Source organism: Labeo rohita, chromosome 3 (genome assembly GCF_022985175.1).
Source record: "Labeo rohita strain BAU-BD-2019 chromosome 3, IGBB_LRoh.1.0, whole genome shotgun sequence".
In the NCBI taxonomy this organism is placed as follows: Eukaryota; Metazoa; Chordata; class Actinopteri; order Cypriniformes; family Cyprinidae; genus Labeo; species Labeo rohita.
The window spans coordinates 28032169-28045107 of record NC_066871.1 but is presented as its reverse complement, the minus strand read 5'-3'; the positions used below and the strand labels follow the sequence as shown (position 1 = coordinate 28045107).

General features: G+C 35.4%; 1 protein-coding gene across 2 annotated transcripts in view; it reads right to left on the bottom strand.

Annotated features, from left to right (window-relative positions):
- The window catches only part of hdac5 (histone deacetylase 5), a 103266-nt gene extending 90741 nt beyond the window's left edge, over positions 1-12525 (bottom strand). For both annotated transcript variants that reach the window (XM_051103536.1, XM_051103538.1), the window contains exon 1: positions 12221-12525. The gene's annotated coding sequence lies outside the window, so the exon portion shown is untranslated. The remainder of the gene's footprint in view (positions 1-12220) is intronic.
- Between the last annotated feature and the right edge of the window lie 414 nt (positions 12526-12939).

Genomic DNA, 12939 nt, shown 5'->3' with positions numbered 1-12939 from the left:
AATTTAGAGGGAGGTTTTATTTTTTGCCTATAGTAAGGATGAATACAAAAATCTTTAACAGAAGGCTATTCCAAGCCAAAAATATACACATCTTTTTGGTTTTAACAAAAAAAGGCAATGTCATCACTTTAGACAAAATGTAAAGAAATGAAAAGTGCTGCATAGTTAACGCACCCAACTTAACAAAAAGGGAGCAGAACTATTACTCATTAGCACTCAGTTACACAAAGTCTCAAAACAGCCTCCTGCTTTTAAGTACACAAACTTTCACTTAAACTATGTGGCACTATTCTACTATTAAAAAAAAAACACACTATGTTGTTAAATGACTATTAACAAACAATGTTGCAAGAACATGCATGTTTGTTGGTTAACTTCATTTATCAAATACACTGTAAAAAATAAAAAACAATTTGTTGAGTCAGCTTAAAATAATTTGTTACCCTGCTGCCTTAAAATTTTAAGTTCAGTCAACTAAAATAAGTTTAGACAACTTGAAATGTTAAGTTGTACTAAGTAAAAACTTAGATATTTGTGTTTGCTAAACTTAACAGATAGGTAAGTAACCCAGCTGCCTTGACATTTTAAGTTGATTCAACTCAAATATCTACGTTGTCACATAGTATAATTTAACATTTCAAGTTGAATAAACTTTTTTTGAGTTGACTGAACTTAAAATTTTAAGGCAGCCAGGTTACAAATTATTTAAGTTGACTCAACAAATTGTTTTTTACAGTGTAGATACAGTCAAACCAAAATTTATTCAGATACCTTTTCTCACATTATCAGACATTTTTCACATTATCATAAACTGTGTCCTGCACCCACTAGAAAAAAATATATATATATCAAAAATTAGGTGGTGTATATCTGGTGTCTGAATAATTTTTGGTTTGACTATATATCCCTTAGCTCTTTTTATTTTTACACTTAATTATGCCCATTAAAATATGTTTTGTTACTTTCACTGTTCAATTTTTTTTTTTGCTCTATGATACATCATCTTTAATTTAATAGCATTAAACTGCTCCATTGCAGCATCTCAGTACTGTAATCATGCGTTTTGTTGTAATAATGCAGGGAACCACTCGTTATGAATCTCCTAACTCTAACTTCATCTGAAACATGCTGCTATTTGGGCTATAATCTAAACAGACGCAAATAATGCAGAAACACTCATGAAGCCAGCAAAACATGCGCAACGCGCGCAAGTACAGTACAGCCTAGCGCATTTCACACAGACTGATAGTTTCACTTTCGTCGTACAGTCACGTCTACTTAAGGTTGAAAATAAATAAATGTTTATAGTGAATGCCTCTATAAATTTTGTTTCATATTTACGAATTTGTTTTAATCCAAATATTACTTGTTTTTGACATATCCAACCGAACTACAAACTTTCCAGTGACCTTTCCGTACATCTTCGCCGCCGCACGCTCAATCCACTCTGCGTGCTTTGCCTATCAGCTCACGCGCACCAGCTATACAAGCATTGATACTGAATGTTTAACATTATATTACTCGCATACATATACTTCCTATATGTATACTATCCTTAATCCCTAATGACTCTGTCTGCTGTCTGTTGTTCTGTTGTCTGTGTTTCTTTGCCTGAATACACACTTGTCACATGCTGTGTGGTATCGGCATTTGGTATCGGGGTGTTTTAATGAGTACGAGTACGAGTACGAGTACAGGAGCTCAGTATCGGTATCGGTGCATCCCTATCTAAAAACATGATGAATTTATTTTCCGGCTGTTGACAGTGTTCTGATTTATGAAGTGGGTAACACTCCACAATAAGGTGTCATTTGTTAACATTAGTTGATGTATTAACTAACATGAGCGAACAATAAGCAATACATTTATTACACTATTTATTAATCTTTGTTAATGTTAGTTAAGGAAAATACAACCGTTCATTGTTTGTTCATGTTAGTTCACAGTGCATTAACAAATGTTAAAAAACACAACTTAATAATATAATAAAATTAACATGAACTAAGATGAATAAACGCTGTATATGTCTTATTCATTCTTAGTTAATGTTAACTAATGTAGTTAATTTACGATAACTAATGAAACTTATTGTAAAGTGTTACCATGAAGGAATAAAAGAGATACCAAAAATCCCTTCTGTAAAAACCTCTCCGTTTGTAAGCAGGGCTCTACAGTGTGACCATTTCAGTCACATTTGCGACTGAAAATTACTGTGTGTGACTATAAAAAAATATTTAAGAGCACCAGTGCTGACCCGATTAGCACTGTGCTTGCTCTGAGGGAAGCTTCAAAGGTTTTTACGTGTTTTTGCAGCGTTGAGTAATGTATCACAGACATATCTCACGAATCCTTTCATAAACAAAGTGTAGACAGAGTGTAAATAAGAGACTGATTGTGCAGTGTAGAGAGCTTTGCTGATTATAATGGAACTTTGTGAGATTGTGATGAACTAGGATGAGTGACAGCTTTTAATTATTACTAAAAGAGTTTGTAAATGTGATACTGATTTAATACAACAGTTCAACAAACAAGAAGTTAATATTACTGCACACTATTGCCTGATTTTGCTTTATTTCATCAATGAAAATAGTTTGAAACAAAACTACAGCTGAGCCGTTAAAAGAATCAATAATTTAAGTCAATGATTCAATTACCCATTTTTAAAGACAGTCACTTGCTTCATTCCTGAATGAATCAGCCGTTTGAACGAATCAAATGAATTAATGATTCAGTGATAAAATCAGGAACTTGCCGCCACCTACAAAAAAAACTATCGGTCGATTAATCGTATCGGCCAGTGTGGTTCAACCTAGTTATCGGTAACGGTAAAATCCAATATCGGTCTACCTCTATTGCATTATGTAGAGTTGAAGAAAATCTCAGTCAATCTGTCAAATTCTGTCAATTTTACACATAACAAAAATAATAAATCAATATATTAATTCAACTGCCTATTTATATATATATATATATATATATATATACACACACACACACACAATAAATAAAATAAAAACTTATTAATAATAAGTAAATAAATAAATAAACAATTTAGAAAAAAAAAATTTCTCTAACATTCTCCAGAACCCAGTTTGAAAACCACTGAATTAATCCAGAACATACCAGAATGCGAATAAACCCACAGCATAACAATTTCACTCCCTCTTAAAATGCTGGTTCTTACTCTTGCAGTAGTTTCAATCATGATCCAGTAGCGCTGCTGTGATTCACTGCAATGTATCGTATCATAATGTAGTTACCACTATTGTGGCGTTAAGGGTCATGGAATAGCCTACTTACTGCAATTTTAAGTGAAAACTCTGAAACACATCTGAAACACACCTTCGATATAGTCACTATTACTCACCGCTTACATGGCACTTTACTCAGCTGTTTTTGAACCTGTAATGTCCAGAGCAATCACAAAAATCACCACTCAAATGCACCAATGCATCTCGTGGCTTTCTCAAAATGATTCTGGCTTTATGCCCCCCTAAAATTGCACAGTTAATGGTCGTGGTATAGTCCGCTCACAGCAAATTCAAGCAAAAACCTTGAACATGAGACCCATAACAAATATATAAACCCAGAAAACTGTCAGAAGCCTGTTGGGAAATTCTGTCTGTTCTTTTCAACAACGTGCTGAAATATAGACCAGTATAAAACAGTAATGTCTAAAATAAGCTGTGTGACACGGTTTACATAAAGACTGCTATTCCCTCACTTAATCGTTCACTACACTTTGACAAAGAATGATATTCAGATTTGCACAGAGCTCTGTTGAGCAACACCACACAATCCAGAGCATTACTAAGAATTACTGTGAAGTTCAAATCAGACGTCAGAGAAACCAACAGAACCGCTCACAGACAAATACACACAAAAGATATGACTGCACACACAGAGGTCTGGAGGGAGGCTGGACTATGTGTGCGTGTGTTAAGAATTTATAATGGTGAACAAAAAGACTAATGGTCTGACATCACCTCATAACTCATCTATCTCAAAGCCCCAAACACAATGTACCTAAAGCAACTAATTAATTAATATAAACAACTCACTAGTTCATTATAACTTAATGGTGAGCCAAGAGGAGACTGGTTTCTTTGCTTCCTTTGCTCCTGTAAACAAAACCCGGTTCTCGCGATACTAGCATATTCTCACCGGAGCTTACACTACACCTACGCTATTTCGTATGTCATCCACTGGAACACCACTCTCTTGTGAACACGCATACGACAGTTAGCTGAAGCTATAAATTACAGTTCATAAAATTAGAAATATTTCTCACAAACATGCATCGATTCACTTCAGAAGGCCTTTATTAACCCCCTCAGAGCCATGTGGAGTACTTATTATGATGGATGGATGCACTATATTGGGCTTCAAAATCTAAACACCCATTCACTGCCATTATAAAGCTTGGATGAACCAGGGCATTTTTTTAATATAACTCCAACTGTATTTGTCTGAAAGAAAAAAGTCATATACACCTAGGATGGCATGAGGGTGAGTGAATCATGAGGTAATTTTTTAATTTTTGGGTATACTATCCCTTTAAGACCTTAAAGGAATTTTATAAATATACTTACAAACAATATTATATAGTGAGAAAGTCTCGGTTAGCTGCAAACTACAGGAGCTGGATACAAAGAGGAAACTGTTTAAAACAAAGTTGGTTTGGATTTTTTTTTTTGTCTAATGCTCATTTATCATGTGACACTGAACACTGGAGTAATGATGCCGAAAATTTCAGCTTTGATCACAGAAATAAATTCCATCTACGTAATACAGACTACTTCATGATAAAGAAAAATAAATAAATACGAAAAAAACATATGTACATTCATAATCTATGACAAAAATATATCATACACTAGGTTAGTGGATAATTGAACAACAAAAGTTATTCTAGAAAAATCAGTGCACATTTATTTTAGAAATCTAAACATTTATTGAAAAAAAAACGTTATTTTATGGGGAACAAATAAATTGTTGCACTAAATCTGGTAAAATGTTACACATTGCTTTTTGTATTATAAAATCCATTCATGAAAAATAATGTATTTATATATAAGTATATACTATAAAATTAAAAGACATTTCTTTTAAATGTATAGCATACTTTTTAATAAGGCAACAAGGTTGCGTTAACTGAAAATTGTCTGTCATTGACAGATTTTTTTAATCAGTGACGGAAAAATCTGAAGGCCGTCCGTCATTTTGACAGATTGCACTGAGGGTGATTTCTTGTAACTGTAATTCCCACCCCTGTCCAGGGTGGCAGCAGAGCAAGGAATCCAGAACAAAAACAAAACTGTCACAAATCTTCTGCTATGCATTTGATTACGCACAGGCGAGTATCCAGTTTAAGATACAGCAATCTATCACGCCACATTAAAGAGCGCCAAAACAGTACTTATTGGTTGAATTTCCTAATGAAATGGACAGAATTTGAAATCTGAGAATTTTTTATTTTGAAAGTAACGAAGCACAGAGCTTAGCTTATTGCGATTTAGCCTATTGGATAGGAGACGCACTATGTATTGTTCATTCATAAACTGAAAACAGCATAGACAGGCCAAAAGATTGACTGGGATTTAAGAATAGATATTTGTTCATAAAAATTAGAATCTACTGCTCACCCTGTAAGTGCAAGATTAAAAATGAAAATGTGAACAAAAATAAAAGCAAATAAATGTGTTATTATAATTAAAATAAGAAAATTAAAATGACGGGTAATAATAGTTTATGACAGAATTTTTACGACCCTGTCCGTCAAAATGACCATATGATAGCAACAACATATGATAGATTGGACAAAACAAATACAGTGCGGCATGAAACGCTTACAATATGCGCATCCGGTGTGCAGAATGATGCGCTTGAAGCAACGGAGTCACAGCACGCAGCACTTCACATTAAAAAGTTCAAAACACAGAGGGAAGAGAAATTGATGCGTAGTTTATTATATCTGTGCAACAGTTTGAGCCTTTCTTTTAACAGTTTCAAATTTCAGTTACTGTGCGCGTTAAAAACAATTTATAATCTTTTCTACTCTCCTGTTTTGTTCTCACAGACACATGGTAGCAAGCATAATGGGAACACAGAATGATCTTGGAGAGAGCTTTACCAAGCTGACTGTCGTAACCGAATGCGACCAGGGCTTGAAAGCTGAATGAATGAATTGACTGCCACAGCGGAGAGAACAGTTTGTGTGAACTTTAATGTAAGGACTTATATATTCATATGAACCTCACATTATGCTATGGTATGGCTTCAGAAGACTTTGAATATAATGCACGAAAACATTATTGTGCTTTATAATGCTTTTATGCAGCTTGATGGTAACACAGAATAATACGCACAATGTCGGATTTGGATCGGCCCTCTTTGACCGATACCCGATCCCACAAAGAATGGCAGTATCGGAGCCGATACCCGATATGAGTATCAGATCGCGCATCCCTTTTTACATGGTCAAAATCAGCTCTTTTCATAGCAACTCGTTTTGTTGCATGCCTCTTTAAATGCTAATGAGCTCTGCTCACCCCGCCCCTCTCTTCTGCGTGGTGACGAGCCGTACCGTTTACTTTAGCAGCATTTAGCAATGGAATTTGCTAACTAGCACATTACTAGGCAAGGCGATTTGCAAAAAATCATAAAAGAACCTTATACTCACTTCTTCTGTAGGTGAAGCTGGATCACAAATGATTCACACGAACACAGACACATTTAGGCAGATCGGGGACACGTTATTTATATTTATTTATAGTTAATTTTTGTCATTATAGGGTGGTTGTGTACACACACTGCCAACACACATTTATGTGCAAACAACATGTAAAGGTGATTTTTGCATCCGATGACCCCTTTAATGTGCCTTTGCTGATACTATGGGGGAAAAAAAAACTGGCCCCAAAATTTTAAATGGATATTTTAATTGACATTTTTTAAATTTAATTTTAAGCTTGCTTGGTTGTGAGCTGAAAAATTACTGGTCTTGTTTTTCATCACAAATGCAATGCGTTTTCCTTTACTGCAGAGTCTGCGTGAGGTGCAGCTACATCACCGTCTGCTTCCTGTCCGTTTGATCCATACCACGCTCACAAGCTCATTACAAAAACTCTTCTAGGAACTGGATCTCGCACCATCTGAAACACACCTTGATTACTGAGTCACTAGATTACACATTGATTACACGCCACTTTACTCGACAGTTTTTGTGCCTGTAATGTCCAGAGCGATTACAAAAATCGCCAGTCATCTGCACGGACTGTGGAAGACTGGATTTCCCAACACTCAATCTGGCTTGAAATGTAGCCCTGACCATAAAACTTTAAACACTCAACAGCCTGCTGAAATCCTGACAGGGAGTTGTTGGACGCCTCTGAGCGGCCAGGATTGTCAAAGAGGGTACAGGTCATCCGTGTAGCGTAACCACAGCAACATCTGTTTTCAAGGCATCAAAATATTTTCGGATCTCCACACTCCTACATTCCACACTCACCTCCTGGCCCAGAGGGGTTACACGCATATTGTTAAGCAGCTGAAGGAGCTGGCGTGGCTGTGGGTGGTGCAGAAGTTCGGATCTTTTCTACGTCATTCTACACCCAGAGCCTATTCATTACTAGGACTCACCGTGCCTTTCATATAGAACGCGAAACAGACCGGCATTCTGCATTCCATTCTCACAAACGATGTCGTAAAGATGAGGGCGTGAACCTGGACGTGTAGGTGAGGAACAAGACAACTAAAGAAGTGGAACAAGTTTTTACCATATATATATATATATATATATATATATATATATATATATATATATATATATATATATATATATATATATATATATATATATACACACACACACACACACACACACACACACACACACACAATTGATAGAACTACAGATGCCCAGCATAAAAATGAACCTTTAAATATTAAATGCAACTGCCCATTTTGAAAACAGAAAGTTCTCATGAGTATTGGTCAATGCGCCTATAAAGTACAATTACCTTACATTTACTACAAGCAATATGTAACTCAGCTTCTCTGGAAGAGGCGATCAAAGTCCAAATGCCTGTCAGACCAGATTGAGCCAATCAAAATAAAGCACAGAACAAACAGACAAAAATAGACAAAACTATGCATACTGTAAGATAAGAGCAAATGCAACTGAATAAAACTTCAAAGATAAAACAGTTACGCAACTTTTTAAAGCATCTGCAGTCACCTAGTGCAAGTTCATCGGCAGCCTAATCACATTAGTTGGTCGGAACAAATCTAAAGCTCTGAATATTTGAATTTTCTTGCTTCCGATTTACATAAGCTTAAATCTGTACAATCAAAGCAAAGGTGATCTGATTAAGACAATACAAAGACATCCTTTAATTCAAAAACCACTGTCTGTGGTACAAATGTGAAAATCTCACAGTGAAAATGTACGCACCCTCAGACCATCCAAGACTTAAATGAGTTTGTTTCTACATCTGAACAGACTTTGAGAAATGTATCATTACATGACTTGCTCATCAATGGATCTGCAGTGAATGGGTGCCGTCAGAACGAGTCCCCAAACAGCTGATAAAAACATCACAATAATCCCGTAACCCACACGACTCCAGTCCAGCAATTAACAGCTTGTGAAGTGAAAAGTGGCTTGTTTGTAAGAAATAAGCCATCTATCAATAATCCATAATAATGTCATCTAAGGCCCTATGAAATCCGTTTTATTTTTTCTCAAATTCATTTTTTTCCGTTTTAATCTTTCTAGACTGCATTTTTTCCATTTTTATTTTTTTGGACTCATTTTTTAATAGTTAATTTAATTTTTTTTTTTTTTATTAAAAATCAAGTCTAATTAATTTAAATTGAAACTTATACAATTTAACGTCAATGTTTTAAAAGTTCAACAAAACTTACATGTTTAGGGCCCTATGAAATGTTTTATTTTTTCACATCTTCTGTTTTATTGTTACCAAATTCTGTTTAAGCATGTTTAATTATTTGAATGCATAAAAACAACCTAATTTACTAAAGTTTACTTTTACAATATTTTTACAATATTAAATTTTTTCTGGTTATCAAATGAAGGCATAAAATAATCATTTAATTTATCTTTTAATCAAATAAAAATTAAACTTTATTTTGTGGCCAACAAAGTTACTACTAAAATTACAACATGAATGAAATATTGCGTGATTATTCCTTCATAAAATAAAGTTTTAACAATTTTAGCAATAATAGAAGTAGAACATGAATGAATTATATTTAAATAGTCTTTTTGCTTAATACTAGTCCATATCGCGATTTGATTTAAGTGTAATGACCTACTTTTGATACATTCATCCAAACTTTGACAAATTCTGTGACATTCCTTGTTATACAGTAAATTCTGTTTTCATACCTGGATTCCGCATTTTCCGTATCATGGAAATCATAGGGCCCTAGTCATCTCACTTCTAAATCCACTGATATATATTTGTTTAAAACCGTTTTGGACTGTTTTTGCTTGTAAAAGGTGTGCGATATATGTATATTTCTCTCCTGATGGAGACAAAGCGTTTTTATGGATAGAAGAATCATATTTCTTTACAGCAAACGCACAGCTTTTGTAATAAAGTGACATTTTTATCAGCTGTTTGGACTCTCATTCTGACGGCACCCATTCACTGTAGAGGATCCATTGGTGAGCAAGTGATGTAATGCTACATTCTCCAAATCTGTTCCAACGAAAAAACTCATCTACATCTTGGATGGCCTGAAGGTGAGTAAATTTTCAGCAAATTTTCATTTTTGGGTAAACTATTCTTTTAATATCCACACCTTACGTTTACATCCAGAATACAGGAGCACAGTTCAAGAGTCAAATATGAAATCCAGCTGCTTTGCACAGCAAAACAATCCTGAGGATATAACCATTTCACAGTTTTCAAAATCTAACCAGGCACATCAGTGTATCAATCCCTGGACCTATTGCTTTGCCAATACTAAAACCAGATTTTTAAGGAACACTTTTTTTTTCCCTTCAACAACAGATGGTCCTCTACAGATCCATAAGCAGTGAAGAGGGTGTAGTTTCCTGGAAATAACTGATGGCGTCAACTCACTAATAAATGTGACTAAGGCAGATTGTGCTTGTATCCTTGAGCACTGTCACATCCACTATCAGCCGACCCCTCTCACATCCTAAAGAGCAAACACAGCTTTTTAAGCTACGTTTATGACTGGTCTAAACCACCCATTAAGTCAATAACCTTCTAAATACACGTTTAAAAAAAAAGTAACCTCTTGACTTGAGATTCTCAGAAGTCGCACCACATTAAAGAGCCAACCAAAGTATTTGCTGTTGCCGGTCAACTAGTCCAATTACTGTTACATAATTGAACCTGACCTAGCAACACTAACCTACAATGAAGTGTTATTTGTTACACCCATCTAAACTCATAACATAATAACGCTATAATAGCATCACCTGCCATCCACGCAAATCTTGACAAATGAGCCACAACCTGCTTTAGCCGAGAAAATAATGTGAATCTTGGTGCATGAGTGATATGCCAGCCTATTCCTGGGACTGTTGAAGTCATGACTTAATTTGATGAGTTAATCAGGAGAAAAAAAACCTGAGAAATGATTTGATTACTTCAAGTCCGCAGTCAACCCACTTGACAAGAGAGGTGAAAACGCTGAACAGCGGATAGCCTTGACTTGACCTCTGTGAAATACAGTTATTATCTCATAACCAAATGATAATTATTGGAAATGTCACGGTAGAGACAAGAAAACACCACAGCTTCCAGCCGGACAGACAGACAAACAGATAGATAGATAGATAGATAGATAGATAGACAGATAGATAGATGGACTGTCAAATGATTCATTGTGATTAATCGCATCCAAAATAAAAGTTTGATTACATAATATGTGTGTGCACTGTGCATATTTATAATGTGTATATATAAATACACACACTTGCATGCATATATTTAAGAAAATAATGTTATAATTAAAAAAAAATGATATATATATATATATATATATATATATATATATATATATATATATATATATATAATTATTAAATATTATTTTTAATAAAATTTTAAAAATGTAAATATTTAAATATAAATATATATATATAGACGAATATTTTTAAATGTATGCTTATGTATTTATATGTATACACATTATAATTATACACAGTACTCACACATGATATAAACACAAACTTTTATTTTGTGATTATATAATCCATAACAACATCCTCTCACTTCAAAATCCACATTCAAAGTCCAAATGAACTGTTTTTCCTTGTAAAAGGTGTGTGATCTGTGTATATTTCTCTCCTGATTCAGACGACATTTTACTGGAGGAAGTGTTATTGTGGATAGAAGAATCGTATTAGTCTAGAAGCAATGGTTTATAGATAGACAGACAGATAGATACTAATAATACAACTTTAATTGCACAAAATCTTCTAGCAGGGTACAGAATGTTCTCTCTGATCAAAAATACTTGAAAGTTTTGTCAGAGAATGAATTAAACATCCTGCCTATAATCATCATCTAGAACGTATGCTGAAACCATGACACACGAAAATATACATTAATCACTAGATAAAATACTTCAGACATCGCAATTCTTTTCCTGATCACTGTAAGTGACCATGACCTGACTGTAAAACAAAATGACATTCGCACTTGCGCGACATTCTGATTTTTTCATACATAGTTGCGCAACAGAAGAAGATCATGATGAATATGATCATGATGATATAATCGCTTCTCCTCCAGCTCCAGAAACATCTTCTGCGTTATACTGGAGTTCAAGCAGATCAACCTTCAACTGACTGTACAAAGCGCTCAGATGTGATACTGGGAGACTGAATGGTCATGAAAATGTTACAGTCATCCCGTCAGCCGATTCCCACGGGTAAAGAAATGGCGATAGTTTGCACTAACGCCAGGAACTCGGACAAAATCAGACAAACTCTTGCTGTTTGTTTAAGCCCGTCCAGGCTGCGTAACCGCCAGGGTGCAAAAGGTGTAAAGCTGTCTAAATGCACTACAAAATCAATCCGCTGTCAACCTAACGTGTTTCCCTGCGGGTAAGACCGCTGCCTGTCGGTGGGTGTCAAACCCAGGAGGGGAAAGACAGAATATAAACCATCACTATCAGACGATGTAAATGTTTGTTTCTAACGTTACTTTACCTGATACTTGTTGTCGTTCGGCGCGCCGTCACGGTCCGTCTTATTTCAGCGTCCGTCTGCCACTTTATCACTTTTGCAACGCTATTTTCCTCCTCTGTTCATGAAAAGTACAAATTTTCCTGTCTCAACTCTCTTTCCTCCATATTTGCAGCTTCTCCACCAACAACAACATTAATGACGTGCTCTCGACGGTCACGTGACCACGGCTGTGGGTTCTAAAAATAGCGCGCGACACGACAGATTACAACCCGCAGAGCGGGTCTCGCGGGTCTCAAAGATGCCAATGCGAAGACCGCTGTTAATTATGAGTGTGTCTTCCGTGTGTCTGGGAATGCTATAAACCGTGGCCCCAGTTTACCGGGAGTTTTCTATTTTTTACATGTGTATTTTTGAACAGGAACTAAACTGTTTTCAGGGAGGAGGGCGCCCCCTTTCGGTAGGTTGTGGTGCACTGTGATGCGTGGGGAGAATGTGGTGGGCGAGGAAGGATGCGTGTGCCTGTTTCACTTAACATCTTAAAGGCGCTGTATGGGATTTCAGCCGTTTTCACGAACTTATGCCGAACTTGGTCATGTTATTAAAGGTGTACCATTTTTTTCGATAATTAAAGTCGTACACATCATTTTGAGTAAAATTCTAAAATTCTTGAAAACGGTAAAAAAGAAATTCTAATAGTTTCCATGACAAACAACATTACAAATATTACAAACCATCAACTT